Here is a 19,403-nt window from a genome sequence, read left to right as displayed (position 1 = left end):
GAGAGAGAGAGAGAGAGAGAGAGAGAGAGAGGGTGTATATGAATGAAATAAAACTATTTAATATAAAACAAGGTATATAAATATACAGGCTTATTCCAAATTCTCACACTTTACCATGGAAATTCTAATGACTTTTGACTTTTTTGTATCCACAATATATAAATACTAAATAAGTAGATTCAGTCAGATGTTATTTTTTTACACAGCAATGATTTATTTTTTGGACACTTGGGGGCAGCTGTAAATGGCATAACATTTTTATTGCTAAAGTAGTATCAAGCAATTGTTTACATATAGAGCAGACATGAAGGAACATTACTACTCATCTAAAATGTGTGTTTCTGTCCTATTAGCTCTGTTTTGTCCACCAACTTCTGAGAAAAAAGTCTGAATCTTTAGTTGCTAAATGCTCCACTTTTTCAGCAGCTAGCCGCTAACTGTATCTGTTGGGCAGGTAGCATACAGTGAGTTTATCATATCCTTTTCACTCAAAAAGCTGTTGTTTGGTTCTGAAAGATGATGCTGATGAGGGTGGTGAGAATGAACCAAAACAGCAACGGTGATGGTCATAAAACCTGATCAATAAACTGAAAGAACTCCACTATGTAAAATAGTTTTATTTCTTATTTTTTGTTACATTTTATGACTTATTATTTATTCACCCATCTACTGTTTATCAACGTTTGTTTTTGTGAGTAGCATAAAAGGAACTAAAGATTAATCTCGTTATACAACCTTGTGTTGTAAAATAATAAACAAATCTACCTTGTACCTTGGAACAGTATATAAAAATAAACAGCAGGGATTGTGTAGGAGAGGCAAGAAACCCCAAGGGGCTTATAGTAAAAACCTCCCGCTCAAGGTTTTACAGTTTATCGTAACACTATGGATATTCTTACTGTATTATCTGCTATTTCATGTCCATGCTTCGCTATTTCTCTCAGTCGCTCAAGGTTAAATAAAGACTAAATGTATCGATATCGATAATAAAAAACAAACGTCAGGCTGGTAATTTCAGTAATTAAGGTACTTAGTTAATTCACTTATTTAATTTATGATTTTTAAGCAGTATACTATAGTATGTGTAGTGTGAGCAATTAGTAATTTAACTTGTGCAATCTTGCAGTAATGAATGAACAACAAGAAAAAAGCATAAAACACTTGACTCCAAACACAGGAAACAAAAACTCGTGAAACATACAAGATCAAAGAGAGATGTGGCAAATGAAGAAACCGATCTCATGAGTCACTCATGGCAGTCTGCAGCCAGTAAATGTGACTCAGCACTGACATGGTGAGAAGCTCATTCATGTGAATGTGTGTGTGTGTGTGTGTGTGTGTGTGTGTGTGTGTCTCTCTCTCTCTCTCACACACACACACACACCATCTGTTGTCAGTTACTGCTCCATCTGACCTTCTCTAACTTTTTCTGTCTTACAAACAGAAACACAAAAGGTTGTCCAAATGTAAGAGCAATATAAAATATACAGAGGAGTAAGTTTGGCTAAATCCCATCCAGTGCTCAGCTGCTACTGCTACTATCACAGCTACCTGTTGATGCTAAAAAAGGAAACTTTGCATCTTCAAATTAAACAGTATTCTTTTTATATTCTCTAATGGCTGACCGTAAAACACAGTATTACCATATAGTTCACACATCTGTGAACACAAAGTTTAGGTAGCCATGTTGGAAGTTCTTTGTTGACCTAAATTGGTTGCTAACTTCCGAACGACATCTCAATTTGGAAAGAATCACTGAGACATAGTCCTGCAGTATGTTAGTCCTCTTTTTTAATGTCTTGTCCTTCTACTTGTGTTGTTCTGACAAGTAAGAATAATTATACCTTGTGTTAGTGCTGGGCAGTAAAACAATAATGATAATTATCACAATATATTTTCCTCAATAACAATATAACAAAAGTTCAAACGATCACAATCTTTATCGTAATTGTTTTGAATGTTCTACTTCAGATGTGTTAAGTGATCCACTGTTTGGCATCAAGTGTTTGTTCTGACCTTAAAGAAAAATTTAAAACCACAATTAACTATTGGGTTTCTTCAACGTTCACTCAGGAGCAAAATCAGCCTTTAAACTTTAAAGAAATGAAGATTCGACATTTATCCTGATGATTATCGATATAAAATGATATGAAACTTTTTATCGTGATGGCAGTTTTTGGCCACATCACCCAGCCCTGCCCCTAATTAAATCCTCATTATTCGGAAGTGATCAAAAACTGTTACAGCGCAAATGTAAGCTACAATCATGCTAGCACATTTACAGACAGAAAAGTGGCCCCATTTTATTTCAACGGCAGCACACGTATAGACAGCACAGATGGACGACCCAATAACTGCCCAACACTGTTTTTAATATTATAACAGGGTATAGGTTTGCATATGAATGAAATACATGTGACTATTGCTCAGAACAATGGACAGTGCTGAGAGAGAGAGATGCTGCAAACAGCTGTTTCTCTGTGCCTCAACCTGCTGATTTTTACAGAGAATTGCCCATAAATTCAAGAAATATTTAGTGCTCTGCTAGTGCAACTTTCTTTTGCGAGTGCTCTGATTACCAAATGCATTTTTTGATTTTAAAACAGTATTGTGTCCATTTAATAAATGTTTTCTCTCACTGCACAAGAGCTTCATCCTAGTGTTCTGCCAGCTCTTTTCCACCAGAGAAAAACTCTAAATGGACACACACCCTTGTCATGTTGTTATTCAGCCTATCTGAGGCTATTGTGTGGGGAAAATAAAGGGTGCAATGTTTAATAATTAAATCTCCATTTGTTGAATTCATACTCATTTATTTCAGGTCCTAACTGCTGCTATCTATGCCATTAGCTAGTAAGCTCAGTTATCCCGGCAGCTAACTTAGCAGTCCTCTCGGCTGACTCAGTCGAGAATGGGCACCAAAACCGGAACCTGGATAGCGAGCAACAGAACCGGGATCAGCCGCCTCCCAGTGAACCGGGACCGAACACAGGCCACAATACTGAATATCTTTGACACAACGTCCGAACTGATATTTTCTTTTACTAACTTCATGTTAGTTTAATGTTTTAAACTGAAATTCTGGCCATATCTTACACAGTATACCTTTTTTTTCTCCATAAAATAATACAGGGTTTATACAGGAATCCCGAGGTAAAATTCAGTACCTTTTAAGACCTTTTCAACATAATTTAAGACTGTCACGAGCTGTTACCGCTTAAGTCAGCAACACACCTTTAAAAGGGGAATTGTTGATTTTTTAAAAGGAATTTAAATATATTTATAACATTTGTATTGCCTATATGTAATCAGGTTGCAACTTCACCTTACAATTGAGGCATTCACACACTTTCTCGGTTGTCTATAATAGCCTGTATAGGCCTACTGTTTTCTATGTGAAGAACTGGTCGGATTTCCTGCGAAAATCCATAGCCTTACATTTGTATTGACGTTTCTGTGCACAACATTACTGCAAATCATGTGACACACTGTGATTTGTGTTTTAGTTGGTTCAAACTAGATAATGTTAGTTTGCCTGCAAACGCCGACCAGTTGATAGTTGTAATTTATTTTCAGGCACAAAAATGGAAAGGGTTTACTGTTGGTTGCAATCTGAAACGTTACTGCTAGAAGCCACTAAAAACTACAACACTAACAAACCTTTAACTTACATTTACTATAAATTGATTTTGAGACTGTAAAACTTAACACTCTTTTTTTGTGACAACTTCATCGACCACTGTATATACACAACATAATTCAAATAGGCCAGAAGGGAACAAAGCTGAAGAAAATAAATTGATGGATAACGCTTGTTGTGTAGGCGGTGTAGCACAGACACTTGTGATAAACAGCTGCTGTCTGCATCCTAAAGCTGATCTGTGTACATTTTTATAACAATAACTTTAGTAAAACAGATGTAAAACAGAACAAGGGGAACATGTTGGCACAATGGCATACCGCCTCTGGCTAAATCTACATCTGTCTGCTACAGGGGCTCTATCCTCAACCTGGAGGAGGAACTAGTATAAATAAGTGTATTAGTATAATATTATAACAGCATATAGGTAATATAATAAATTGTTAGTTTGATATTAATATTTTATTTATATGATGTTCCTATATTAATTATAATTTCATATAATAGTTCAGTATATAGCTTACTACTATTACAATATTAGCTGTTTCATTTTGGGGTTGTTTCATTAACTTGGAAAGGAAAAAGCTCTACATGGTGTTAGTCTCTAACTTTAATTTTAAGTGGGCTACTAACTCAATAATTAGTAACTATTTATGCAGAGTTTGTTGTTAGCACATAAAACTAAAAAAGTGACATTGACAAGCGCATCGGCTGTATGAAATGTTGAACATGTTTCAATAAAAAGGCACTGATTTAGCTAAAGAGCCAGCTAACGTTAGCCAAACCCACACGCTGCTTATATCTTCCCTTTTGTCTTCTATCTTACCGCTTCACCTGCTGTCAGTGCATCTTGCTCTTGTTTTTGAATAACAGGGCTGTTCAAGCGGCCACAGAGCTTCGTCCGACTATGTTTTGAACGATTAGCATTAGCATTTAGTTTACATTTTTACATTTTTTTTTAAGATTATAGTGTATAGATATAGTTAATTTGAGTGACTTTTGTTTCATTTCTATCGTGTACTGCTCGCACGTTTAGAATACGTTAACGTTAAACACAGTGTAACAGCTCATTAATGTTAGCGCTCTTCCACTAATAAACATGGCATTAGCCAGCTTTGTAGTCAACACAGATTATAGACAGGAGTTCACCAAATTCATCAAAAAAGGTTGTGCAGTATTTAGGGGGCCTGTAGATATTTAGAAAAATAGCTTGAGAAGAGGAATTCAGCTGAAGAGCCACATATTCAAAATAAGCTAAATTTCCATAAGACATCTTCTTGCATTGGAAGGTGTCATTAAACAAAATGGCAACTCCACCTTCTTTCTTCTTCGCTCATAAAACTGATGGAGACTCAATAAGAACAGCTACACTGGTATCTTGGTCTAACAAAGTTTCAGTTAAAAACATGAAATTAAGATGATTAAGATGCGCGACTATGAAATCATTGATTAAAAATGTTTTTCCTGCCAAAGATCTGACATTACATAAAACTACATTTAGTGCTAAAAACATTACCTGCAATATTTTTTGTGCCAGGCTCTGGCAGACGAGGAATTACTTCTAAATTTGCAAAATTTGCAGCATATGTTGACTGCTTCCTGTTTCTTAACACATTCACCATTCTTTTTCTATGACTTATCAAGACAGGGTAGTAGCAGCAGCGTCCATGAGGATTCCACATTCCGACTTAAGAGCACACGAAGACACACGGAAATCAGAAGAACAACTTCACAACTCGGGAAATGGGACCATCCAAGGAGCATGTAAATGCACTGTGAACCGCTGGTTGCAATTCCCAACCCACTATATTTCACTAAAACTTACACACTGAACCTTTAAGTAAGGTTAATTGTTACACCCTGACCTTCCTCTAGCGCTGCCAAGCTGGTTAAAATTGATCTCAACATCTATCAGATAGAGGGGCACAACATTTTGTACGGACATTCATGGCTCCCAGATGATGTATCTGAATGACTTTGGTGATCTTTCTTCTAGCACCACCATGAGGTTGACAGTTTGGGTTTAAGTGAAATATCTCAACAACTGTTGGCTAGATTGCCATACAATTTGGAAAAGACATTTGTGTTCCCCTAGGGATAAATTGTAATAACCTTGGTCATCTCCTGACCTTAGCACCACAATCTGGTCAAAAAAATGTAATTTGTCAAATACTGACTAATGGCCATTCCAGGTGGCTACTTCCTGTGTTTGATTTCAGTCAGACTCAGAGACAAGCCTTTCCAATGATTCATGTAAAAGAAAAATCATGCTTATTTGAAAAGCTGTAGGAGGTATGGGCAGCTTGCCACCTTATGCTGTTTTGTGTGATTCCTTGTTTCCTCGATTCTCTACGCCACTGACTACAAAGTTGGCAAGACTGATAGAGCTACAAAAGCCACATTTATGGAAAATACTCCAACTGGAAATATCCTAAACATCGATCTGTCCCCACAATCCATGTCTCTCCTGAGGTGTGTGACTGTTTTTAGACCTGTGTGCTGTGCGATCTGAAAAATGATGTGTGTTATTAGTCATGCTAACTGTCAGTGGACTCATGTTGGCCGAGCAGCGGAAATCAGAGACTGTTGTGCCCACATCTTTACAGAGACATGCCCATCGACATCCTGGATCAAACACTCGGCAGGCGGTCCATGTTCTGAGCTGTCACCGCAAGACCCTGGCAAGATGAGAGGAGGTGGACTGTGTGTTTTACATTGATGATGCTTGACTGCATAAGAGAAGGCTCAAACGAAGTCAAGATGGACACTGTTTCCCAACTGTCAGACTTCTTTTATGTTATGAAACCATACTATCATCTTGTGGCTGCTCACCTCAGACGTAAATAAAGAAATGCACTGTGGAATGTTCTGGGTGTATACATGTATGAATTTATGTATATAACTGTATATATTGTTTTATTTTATATTATACGTTACCATATTTTGATATACACTTAATTATATGTTAAGTTTTGTGTGTGTAGCATGAAGGCACTACAAACTTTCTTTTTGATATACAACCTTGTGTTGTATAATGACAAATAAACTACCTTGTACCTTGGAAGGTGCTATACAAATGAAGAATGCAAATGAACAGTTCCTGCAGCTCTGAGTCTGTTAGTTGTTGAACAACATGCAAATTCAATTCAAATTCATCTACCTGTTCTGCCTGTTCCCAGATCAAATCTATTATCTGTGTGTGTTTGTACAGCAGGGTGGACGTTCCTCTTCTCCGGCAATTTCACTAGTTCCTCTTTGGGATACTCAGATGATCCAGGGCATGCTGGGAGTTGCTGTCCACCCTGCTTCCTCACCACCTCACAGGGATTTCCTCTTTAACAAACCACACAAAGAGTAAAGGAAATGGCCAGTGTCATTAACACTACACACCACACACATTTTACGTACTCAGACACACACCTACACACACTAAACCCAAAGTACACATACAGTGCTGGCTTGTTTGACAAGGCTCGGTAATGTGTCTGTGTGTTTGTTATTAGCAATAGCTGAACCCACACAGACTCATACACACTCACACAGCCACACTCTTATCTCTCTTCCCCAGAGAAGCCAATCCTGACTTCCTGTAAACGCTCAGGACTCCCTCAGCTTGCCCACATACAGGAAGGGAGTGAGTGTGTCTCAAAAAAATTCCTGTAGATAAACAAACAAAGGGCCAACTGATATGCTCACCCTTTACCATTTCTTCGTGCTGTAAACCTTTTTCACTTTTACACTCTTTGAAGGCATTAAAGTGGCGCGAGAGAACCTCTCACTGGCGGCCTCCAGTGGCTGTGAGTGGAAGCTGTTTACAATTTGAGGACTCAGAAACCTCTCCTGACTGAAGACGTAAGAAAACTAAATGAAACTTTGTGAGTGGGGACTTCACTTAGATGGAAATTGTCCTACTCCTTTGGTAAACCGAACATGCTGTTAGTGGTTTCCAGGATTTTCCAGAACGAATTTCAAAAACCCTGACAGAAGAGGCATCAGCTTGCTTTCACTCATCTCTATACATGTCTGTCTGGGAGGAGATCAAATAGGCCCAGTAGAACTTTTATAGGGGGGTCACTGGTCCAACCAAGGGGGCCATTGAACAAAAGGACACACCTGGTGACTGCAACAATGATATGAGACTTGATTTTAGACATACTAGTTTATAACTTCATTTCGTTTCCAGTTACTATAAACTAGGGCTGGGCGATATGGCCAAAAATGTTATCGCGATATCGATAATTACTACGATACGTTTAAAGGCTGATTTTTGCTCCCATGTGAAAGTTAAAGAAAGCAGATGGTTATTTGTGGTTTTAAACTTTTCTTTATGCTCAGTCTGTTTGGCATCAAGAATTGATGCCAAACAGAATCAGTGGATCAGTTAACTCACCTGAGGTAGAAAATTCAAAACAAGTATCATAAAATCTTTTTTCAACAAATGTAAATGAGTAAAATTCAGTAAAATCTTTTCAGTCCCTTTTCTTCAACAATAGAAAAATGAAGTACTAATTATTTTGTGAATCAAATTAATCAAATCAAACATTTGTTGAATATGTTATATTGTTTTTACACTGCGATAATTATCATTTTTGTTTTATTGGCCAGCTCTATTATAAACAAAAGTTAAATTTAGTAAATTATAATGTAAAAAATATACGGTGACTGCTATGTAGCTTTTTGCACATCTAGTGATACTTTCAAACAAATGGTAACCTCTGGTCACCTCTGAAGATATTTAGTTTGATCCTGTTGACAGTCGACTGCTGGGCTAATGTTATCTGAATGTTAACTAACCTAAACTAATGTAGACACGCTGCTGCTCAGCTCTGAACGTCCAAAGATCCTCCTCAAGTGATTAAGATCTTCTTAAAAGTACACCTGTGGGATTCCAACTATTGTTTCTTATCTGCTTGCATTTGCTCAACTTCACTCTGCTAGCTGTAACGTATGTGCTCCAATCGGATCGATCGTAATCAGCTGATAATGGTTAGTTTGATCGGTGGTCTCTAAGGCCGATCAGAAAAGCCAATCAGATGATACAATACTCGCCAGAAAAATTTTCAACGGCAGCTAAAATGGTTTCACTATGCAGTCTGGGCAGTTTTCAGAGCTAGCTAGCACCAAAGTCCTTTTCAGACAGGACTTTATAAACCCGTGGTGGAAGTTAACACCCGCTAAGCGCCACATAGACTTTCCGTTTGGCGTCTAAATGATGGAAGGCTACCTGCCACATGGATGGGTAAACGTATTCGGTACGATATCGCCATATAATATCTTTTTGACGGTAGCTAACAGCGGATCAGAGTTGTTTTTTTGTGTGTTGCACTTAATTGGTCCCTGCTGTACCAAGGGATCTAAAATCGTGTTAACACACAGATTAGGGGATTGATTGTTGTTTATGTTCATTTCAGGTTTCTTGTGTTTAATTGGCCTACGCCAGGGGGTGGTGGGTTAGGGGATAGAGTCAGGAACAGTCAGTTTGTGCTTGGAGTACACGTTTTTTTAGCATTTAGGTAGTTACCACCGTACCGTGCAAACCTTTCAACCCTCCCGTTTTCCCCCGGGCTGTTCTCTCACGGTGTCCTCCCGTTAAAATATTTCTCCGTAAATATCCCATTTAGTTATACCCGCTGTTTGCTACTTTCCTCTCCGTTAAAGCCGGTGGCAACCTGTAGAACAGCTCTGTGACAGGGAAGGGAAGTCAACAGCACCGCCAATAAAAAAAACAAGAAGAAGAAAAGTAGCGCAGCGGGTTCAGGACAGATGATTCGTTGCTAAACAGCTGCTAACAGAGTATTTCACATGCATTTGCCCTTAAAATAGAAAAATGATTTACGATGTGCGAGTAAAAACTACAACCTACAGTTATTTTTGTGCATGAATGGTTATGATTTATTTGTTAGTACACAGCATAAATAAATTAGAGACTAGTGTTGACTGTTTGTCTTGCACAAGGATTTAATAAATGAAAACAACCTTCAATTAATAATAGGCCTATAGTAGTGATACACTTCATATGAAAGTTTAATGAATAAGTACATTTAATAGCAATATATTCATTTTGCTTCAAATTTCAATCTGGCGTCTTCTTTAAGTTTGTTTTCAACAGAATACCTTATTATCTCAATTAAAAGTACTGAAACACATGTTTACGTGACATAAAAAGATAAGTTATTATTTTGGCTGGTAAAAAATATGCTTAGCCGATTTTTTTTCATCTACCAATCCCATTGGCAGGTGAGCCAAAAAGTTCATTTCCACCCCTGTTATAAAACGATGACACACTCACATTTGGCTTTCTGATTCGGTCTTCTCAGTCATGCAAATCAAAAACACAATGCTACTGACAGAGTTTTAGTTTCAGTATTTTTATTAAAATATTTTTTACTGTGTTAATAACACTTGTACTGCGCATGTCGCCGTATTTACTTTGCGACAGCTCTTAGTCTGTTTTCCGCCACTGCAGTTTGTACTGCCGTGTTGCTTTCAGTAACAGTTCCACTTCGTTGTCGGTCAACGCAAAAAAAATACCTGGTGTGGTTATTCATCTGTAGTACTTTCTTCTTTCACCAAATCTTCTGCAACTGCGGAGTAGACCCTCTGCTTCACGTTTACAGCATGTTTACATGCACATGCCCAGTGAACGTGAACGGCCACTAGATGTGTGTTTTCAGTCGTTTTAATATATATATATATATATATATATTTTAATATAGAGATCAACTCTGATACGCAGCTGAAACACTGCTGTGGACGGAAAAGATCGTATTTGTTATAAAACTGTTTTGAAAAACTGTAGCAGTGTGGATGTAACCTCACATTACCCCACTCCTCTCTCTACTCTCTCTACACCGTAAAGGCAACAGAACCTGCCTGAGCTTTCCAGAACAAAAAGCGGCTATTTTAGAGTTTATCATGGACTCATGATGCCTGTTCTCCTTTATCTCTTAAATATTTTGGCTACAGCCTTTTTTGTTGCAGTTTTTATATGATGCCTGTTCTCCTTTATCTCTTAAATATTTTGGCTACAGCCTTTTTTGTTGCAGTTTTTATAGTTGAAGTAAATTTATTTATATATTTAGATGCTGTTTGTTCTGTTGTTGTAGTGGTGGTTTAAGTCTCTAAGACAGAGGGAGTGGAATTTTTTGCCCTTGTTTCCTGGCAATAAAAAAAACAGTTGTCATTTCATGATACTTTATCATCTGTTACTTTTATACTTTAATACATTGCTCTTAGGACTAATTAAATTAATATACAGTATACTGTATAATGCTACATGATAAATAAAAGGCTTCAAATAGACCCGGTGATCGGTATCGGCCGATACTGCTTTCAGCAATCGGTGATCGGCCCAAAAAATCCTGATCGGAGCACCTCTAAGTATAATATTTCCAATTGTGCCGCTAACCTTTATCACTGCCTCAATGGGACCGTTCTAATAGGGTGAATTACACTAATGCATGACAACTGTACTGCTTAGGAGTGTGAACTGGCAGCTTTTAAAACGCTAAGCCTAACCTATGATAGGTGCATTACCCTCTGCAATATGGAAAGCTTGAATGATCATCAAGGACACCAGTCAGGAGGTCCACTCTATTCTCACTCTCGCCATATGGAAAATGATACCGGAGCATTAAATCCAGCGCTGCCCATCTCCAAGACAGTTTCTTCCAACAGGAAGTCAGAACTGTGCTAACACAGGTACTGCACACTAACACAATGGATTATATTTTTGTTAGTTATCACTATGTTTTGCAATAAATATCCTATGAAAATTGGAGCAATTCAGACAGACAGGTTTGGAAAACAAAACAAATCATTGTCACATTACATTGCCATTGCACTTAAACCAAGTCCTTATGTTTTGTACTCCTTTAATTAGCACTAGTGATGTGGTGTGAGTGATCTAATTAAACTAATGACTAGCATGGAAGGGGAGGGGGTTTATAATCAGTGTTAAACCCAGACTATGAGCTACAGGGGTAGGCAGATTAACATGGGATTACACCCATCTGCACCGCCACTGTCTAGGAAAAGAAGCCAAAGGCTTAGAGAAGACCAAATATGACAAAGAAATTACTTGGTCAGAGTGACCTGCTTCTCCACAATGATGTCCAAAGTGTTCAGAAAAAAAGACCACAATGCTTCAGGCCTCTGGACGCCTGTATTATGTCTTGCTCACTAGGTACTGTAGATAGAAAGATTGATGGATTAATAGATCGATACATCAACAAACAGACAATAGACAGATCGACAGATCTGTTGGATAGATAAACACACACACCAGTGCCATCCGAATGATGTAGATTAATAATGGACATAGTATTGTGAGAGATAATCCCATAATTCCCACACAAAGGATTTATGTTTCCTGTCAAAACAACTGTTAACCAACAGCTGGCTGACACATCCAGCCCAGTCCAAGCAACGGGAATTTGAAATGTGACCAACATGTTGAGGAAAACAGGGCAGAAATGAGAATAGCTGCTAGAGAAAGGCGGGAAAAGTAAAAATCACTTTTACACACATATTTAAACACAGTTCCTTGTGAGGGTTATCTGTTCCAGTTTACAACCACGCTCCCTTCCCTTTAAGCTGCATTGTCATTTGATCACTGTGTCACCTGCAGGTTGCATTATACAGCTGTGACTGTAATATCATGTGTTTCTGTGGTACATACAAACTAAGTGATGTTTCAAGCTGTCAACATTTATACAGTAACTCAGATCAGCCATGGTGAGTTCAATATGTTAAAGTCATTACCACGTTAAACGATATGATTATATAACAACAACAACAACAACAATAATAATAATAACAGTAATAATAATAAATAATGATACGTCTGAAACATTAATATTATTACGTTATGGGTCTCTTTGATATGATGGCAGTGATGGTAGATGTTAGCCTCCACACATACGCACAAATGCGCACACACACACACCATCTTACTACATCTATCTCCCTCGCGCTCACACACATACACACATACACACAAACACACACACAAACACGCACACACACACACGCACACACAATAATACACGGGAAATACAAGAAACCTACCGTGCGTGTTTGTTCTCCCTCAAGTCACCGGCTATGAGACTAACGTCAGTCGGGTAAATAATAGGTCGGTCACGGTCGGGTTAATATCAAGCCCTCGGTGTGTACTCCGCCGTAAAGCCCCGGTAGAAACCAACGGAGGTGTTGCGTGGAAAGCGGGTTCCCACTCTTCCCAATTCCCCATTCATTACCGGATATCAGTATCTCCTTATCGATACACGGATGGAGGTTTTATGACCATTATTCTCCTTCCTCCAGTGAGCACGAGCTGACGTCTGAAGAGCTCCAGTGGCACGAGTCTCCTCCAGTCGACGGGAGGTGATGAATTATTCACTAAAGGGGCGTGGCCAATAGTGTGCTTGTGCGCGCTGGCGTGTGTGTGTGTGTGTGTGTGTGAGTGTGTGTGTGAGAGAGAGACTGTGCTACAGACAACAACAGAATCCCTGGCTACACACTTGAGCCAGCAGCTGTCACGACGAAGCGGTCATGAGATGCAGGAGGACACCTAGCGGTCAAAAGACAATTTGCACCTTGAAACGCCGTCATCGCAGCATGAAGCAGAGAGAATTATGTTGGACAAACATAAATGTAAGTTAAATAAAAATAAATATCAGATCATGACATGCCTCGTGATACGAGTGAGGCTGAATAAACGTGAATGAAACTGAAAAAACATTGGGCCATTTCACCGAATGGGTGGCATTTGCTTGTTCTAACTCTTCCAAATTAAACTTAAAGGGGCTATATGTAGTTTTTCAATGATATCACTTATTAATAAATCTAAATTTTTTACTGCCTTATTGTCAATAGGTTCTAACCTCACTTAGAAATTAAGCACACGCCTGTTTTCTCTGTAGCCACTATTCTGCTTTTAATGTGAGGACACCAGGGTCGGGAAGTAGATAAGCGTTCCCGAGCCTCTCTCTGTGACTACAGCCACAACACCGCAGCTAACGACAACGCAGTCCACTGACACCATAAAACAACCGACTCCCAGCAAAACACAGACTCCAACACAAACTCCAGGTAAGGATAAAAACAACAATAAAGGTTTATGTGCTGAACCCTGTCAGGCCAAACAGAATCAGACTTTTAATAGCAATATCACCATCAAAACCATCATCCAACTGATTATAATGCAACAGAATAGCTTAAAATACACCTGGAATACAACTGAACTGTAAATTTGATGAAAAGAAACTAACATACAACAGTTATTACACAATTTTTCTAAAATATACCAGGCAAATGTCCATGTTTTGGCCATATTTAAAGTTTATATGTTCACTTTTATTGGGAGTTTTCTTCAAAACACTATTTCTGTCCATACAACCACATTCTAAATAACACAAAGCTTCCAAAACAGTGAAATATTGATAAAAACAATGAATATTGATCAACATTCCTGTGAGCAAAAGCACACATGCTTTACAGGCCCACAACTTGAAAACAGAACATCCTACAGGGCTGTAATTGGGCACTTTCTCGTCTATATCGTTTGGTATATTGGATGTCTGTGTAGCTCCTACGAGTCAGCCAGTAGAGGCTGATAAAGACCATCTCTCCCAAAGCAACACTTCTTTCCTCCTTCATTTTGACAAGAGAAACGAAACCTAGAGCTGCGTTTTGACCAAAGGAACTATACCCTGGAACTTGGAACCTTTGGAGGAACTCACTGCGTTTCCACTGGAGGGACCAGGGTCTAAATTTAGTTCCAGGGTCTTTATTTTACCCCCCAAAAAGTCCCTGCTCGGTGGGTAGTACTTTCCGAAAGTACTGATACTTTGGGGGGATGGGGCTTGCCTTGCAGTGAATTTCTGAATGGGCGAGTAGAGGTTACTGGCTTTAACTGGAGAATGTCGGGTGTTTTTCTACAACTGCTTCTCTCTTTTTCACCTTGTTTACAAACCAATAAATCACAATCAACAGTCAAATAGCCACACAAGTCTCGCCGATGTCAGCCTGAGATCGTACGTTGGCATTAAATGTATTGCTTGGAAATAGCAGCCAGCATGCAGCGGTGTGTTTACAGCGCTTTCTCTGTGCTGGAGTTATTTTAAGAACTTTATTATCCAGATTTTTATTAAATTTGTAACAAACTTTATCGTGTGTCTCTTCATAGTACTCCCACACGAATAATGCCTGTGCAGTATAGGCCTACTTTACTACTTTAGTAATCTTTACTCATTGCCATTGCCCAGCACCATTGCTTTAAAAGTTCCTCCATGTATCATCAGCTTAAATTTGTCAGTTGCAAAAACTACATCCAATAGTGTTTGTTGACCTTTTCTAAAAAGCCTTCTCTAGGTTGGCCCAGACGTCTTTCTCAATCTCCATGTGACGATCTGTGACTGGTCTTGTGGTTAGGATGACACACACAGTGTCCTCAAACAGGTATCAAAGGATGTCTTTGCGGGCTGGCCAGAAAAACCTGTTGACTCTAATCTTCTGCATACAACAGACCTCTCCATGTGTTTGTTTCACTTGTATCTGTGACGATGCCAGTACTGTTGTACTTCAGCAAACACCATTAACCATCGTTCATCTACCTTATTGTGGATGCACTGTACATTGGAGAGAAGAATGGTAGGAAGCAGAGGGAACCAGCGTCTATTAGCCAAAATGTGTCTCCTCAGTCTGCACAGGACGCTGCCTCTCTTCCCTCTTTTTCTCCGGTGACTTTTGGCTAAATAGTCTTTAAAGGGTCAAGATCCAGTGAAATGACCTTTCGATCTTTAAATGACCTCATATAACCTCATATTTTGTTCTCTTGTATTCTTTCTGGTACACAGTCAGTAGAAACAAATGCACAGTAAATTGGAAGGAATTAACATACTCTGTTGCAGGCCATAGCTGAAAGCATTATTGTAACTGACGTAATGTTTCTCAATATGTAGCCTAGCTAGTTAGCTAATGTCAAGTAGGTTACCGAATAGACCACATTTAATGTGTTCAGTTATGTTTAAAGGTTCTACAGCTTAGCTTCCTAACGTAATGCATAACACAACATTTCATTTCAATAAAACATGTGAATTTGAATTATTAGAATTTAAATTACCGTAGCAAGCAAAGGAACACAAAATAACCAACATAATGCCAACTTTTACCTTCTACTATCCATTCCTTCCACAAGCAGGAACCACTTCCTTCTTCCAAACCAGAAACTTGATGCTAAAATGGTATTGTGGGTGGGGCTGGACCTTTTGGGCAGGGCTGCACTGTCCAACCCTGCCTTTCCACAGGCAAAATACATTTTTTCAAAGATGGTGTCTGTCGTTTTAGAGGAGTTCATATCTACCTACCTACCTATAACCAGAAAGTCTACTGTTTGGATTGTTTAAAATTTTTATAATTCACTTAAAAGGACCATGTGTAGTTTTTAGTGGCACCTTGCGGTGAGGTTTCAAATTGCAACAACTACCTTCCTAAGCATGTGCCTGAACTAATTAGCGAGCCAAAACAGAGACAGACACACTGGAGACAGCATCACAGTGCTAAATGCTAGAAACTCAGGTAAAGTCCCACTGCAACGTTAGGACTATTTCTTTAAGCTTGATGTTGAACTAATCCTTGTTGCATGATAACAATACATTGACTACATTTAACTGACATGATATGTCGGCGTTAGATAGCCTTTAATAACTATTTGGCAAAAAGCTGTGTACCGGCTGTGTATCGGTAAAACAACAATAAATCAAAATTGAGCATTACGAAGCAAACAATACCAGATTAGCTGGCTGCCCCTGCCTTCCATCACTACTGGTTTTGGAAACACATTGTTCCACATTTGCTTTGTTCTTGCAAGCTAAATCAACACTTTGACATAACACCGGTACCAGGGATAGCTGGTGAAGTAATTTGGCAAGCCATAAAACGATAGCAACAGGTTGGCGTTAGCTGATACAGCTACATAGAAATATATAGAAACATCTCCCATTAACCACAAATACAATTCTTTTTTAATAATAGAAGTTATTTACATTTTTGTTCTACACTCTATGTCACATTTTCTTTAATTGGGATCCCATAACAATCTGACAGATTACAATTTTAAATTGGAAATAAAACAGATTCATCAAAGTTCATCTTTAAACCATAAACATTAGCAAACTCATTTGTACAAGCCACTGAATGCTTTTGAAACCTGACTTTGGTCTTTCAGAAAAACTGTAGTATTATCTGCTAAGTGACATATTTTGAAATCCTTGCCCACTACATTTATTCCTAGGAAGGTAACTAACAAAAATAAACATGGAGATACTGGAAATCCTCGTCTTATACCATGATAAATATGAAATTTTGTGTCTGAATTGCATTTGTAAAGTATTTTCCAAAACCAAAAAAGAAATGTAATAGGTTTGCAAAGTGAAAAAGCCCAAAGTCCAACCCAAAGGGAGTTCCCATCTCCCACCGAAAACTCTGCTCTGAACTGACTGAACAGCTCGTTTCCTGTCCAGCCGCTTCCCTTTCATCCCTGTGACGTCACAGAGGACATCTTAAAGACAACATGTTACAGTGGTAAAATAGTGCTGACCCTGAGATTAGGATAAAAGCTGCATGTGTTGAGACACTGGAGCTCACTCGGATGATACTCTGATGAATGTGTCCCAGTGAGTTCCTTCTGCAGAAGACTTGAATAAAATTCACAGAAAGACAAGTGTTTGCCTAAGCTGTTTATTTGAAAACTTGAATTGCCATCACAGGTGAAAGACTCTTAACTCAATATTTTGGAGCAATGCTAAATTACTAAACTTACTTTTGGTGGCATACACATTAATCAGAATAAATTGGCTGCAATTTATATCAATAACTACAATAATCTTCCAGATGTCTTAAATTAAATTGTAATGACAAACATTGCTAGCAGCAGGTCATATTAAGTGCCACTAACATTAATTTTGTCTGTAACTTGAGGAAAGACCACAATTAAACATGTCTGTAGAGTAAACCCTCAGACTGGACCAGAGGCCTAATGGGCCCTCACCCTTACTATTCATTCTCTTGGATGTAACTGTAACTTAGACTTAGATGAACTGTTGTCCATCCATCCATCCATCCATTCATCTTCATCCGCTTATCCGGGATCGGGTCGCGGGGGAACTGTTGTCCTTTCATTATAAATGGTATTCTTTTCAATGAGACACAGATTCCAGTAAAGTTCAAATTAAATCAAGTTTAGTGATAATTACGTAAATTAAGTAAATAAACAAATACATCAAATACATGTGTATCTGATCTGGTCCTGGGAGCAGAATCCTTAAAGTCTGTATTACATTGGTTATGTCCTGTCTCACTCCTCTTGTTGCAGGTCTTATGGTAAGACCCACCTTTTCCACATTCACATCCACACATAATCAATGTTAAAACAATAGTGTATTCTACCCTAAAAAACTACAAACAGTGGAGTCAGAATCTGCGCAGTAGTGATCAGGGTTGGAGCTGCTGTATCCCGGTCCAGCCCATACTCCCAGTCGACTCAATTGCGAGCAGGGCTCAGTTGTCAGTCATGCTAATAACATCAAATAACTTGTGAAAAACCCAACGTATCAGAAATATGAACACTTGAACACACATCAGCATGATAAGAACTACCTAATGACAGAAACCATCTTTGGGAAAATGTATTTGACTTTATTGTTTGGCCATGTTCCATCCGCAAGGGGCCAATCGCCATGTTTTGGCATCACTTCTGGGAGCTGTCGTGTTGTCCATTTTTTATATACAGACTATGGTCTGTACTAAGATTGTTTATGAGTCAGAAGCAGTCTTAACAACTCCAACAGATTGTTACCGTTTTATCTGTTTCACAAGTCCCCATTCTCCACATTACACCTGTTACTTCAGTGTGTCAGATACATATCGTATTTAATCAACATTAAGGTAAATATAAGTAATGGATAGCACTCTGTATCAGCAGATACCCAGATACCCTTACAAATTCATTGAGAAAAGATGGTGTATTTTAAACACAACAACATTTTTTTTTAATATTCCATGCTATCTTTTTACACTGCAAACTGTAGTATACAAACTGCAAACTAATCTAAGGGCCCGTGTCCACCAAAGCGTTTTTTACCAGCTGAAAGCGCCACCTGCTCTTCTGAAAACGCCTAGCTGGGAGTGTTAGGGTGCGTTTTGGAGGTGCAGTGTTGATGATGAGATGTGATGACACGCCGATGTGCCTACACCTCGTTGTGTAGACACATCGTTTCGTTCAAGATCGGATGTGCTCTGTGTGGTCTTAGTCCTGCCCCTCCTGCACTGTGATTGGACTGCTGGGTAAAAAGTGAAGAGCGCAGCGTTTTTCCCAAAGTTGAACATTTTTCAACTCTCAGTGACCGGAAAAAACGCCTCGTCACGCTGCTGCCATTTTTACCGGGTTGTAAAAATGCGGCACTCCCATTGCATTGCTCTAAGTGAATTATTTGTAATTGCTTATACTATATAATGTATGTCTATAACAGACTTACCACAAATGTAATCCTAAATTGGGAGAATGCCATTATTCCATGGTGGATTGCAGGTGCAGTGAAATTTACATGACAAAATATTCGCGATAGGCCTGTCAATACAGAACTCTGTTGCAAGGTTTTTAACTCACATTAACAAAAGAGCACACATCACACCTGTTTTAGCATCACTTCACTGGTCACCAGTCTAGTATAGAATTCAGTTTAAAATCCTGGTCTTTACTTTT

The 19,403-nt window shown here is 38.6% G+C and overlaps 1 protein-coding gene across 2 annotated transcripts in view; it reads right to left on the bottom strand.

Moving 5' to 3' along the window:
- The window catches only part of LOC123983876 (protein TANC2-like), a 66,689-nt gene extending 53,683 nt beyond the window's left edge, over positions 1-13,006 (bottom strand). Inside the window, exons 1-2 of one of the 2 annotated variants that reach the window (XM_046070316.1) lie at positions 12,710-13,006; positions 6,801-6,973 (exon numbers count right to left, since the gene is read on the bottom strand). The gene's annotated coding sequence lies outside the window, so the exon portion shown is untranslated. The remainder of the gene's footprint in view (positions 1-6,800; positions 6,974-12,709) is intronic. The other variant, XM_046070324.1, reaches the window with a different exon arrangement.
- Between the last annotated feature and the right edge of the window lie 6,397 nt (positions 13,007-19,403).

The sequence above is a fragment of the Micropterus dolomieu genome, linkage group LG02, assembly GCF_021292245.1.
Source record: "Micropterus dolomieu isolate WLL.071019.BEF.003 ecotype Adirondacks linkage group LG02, ASM2129224v1, whole genome shotgun sequence".
In the NCBI taxonomy this organism is placed as follows: Eukaryota; Metazoa; Chordata; class Actinopteri; order Centrarchiformes; family Centrarchidae; genus Micropterus; species Micropterus dolomieu.
Note: the sequence above shows the minus strand (reverse complement) of the source record. Positions and strands in the feature narration are given on the sequence as shown.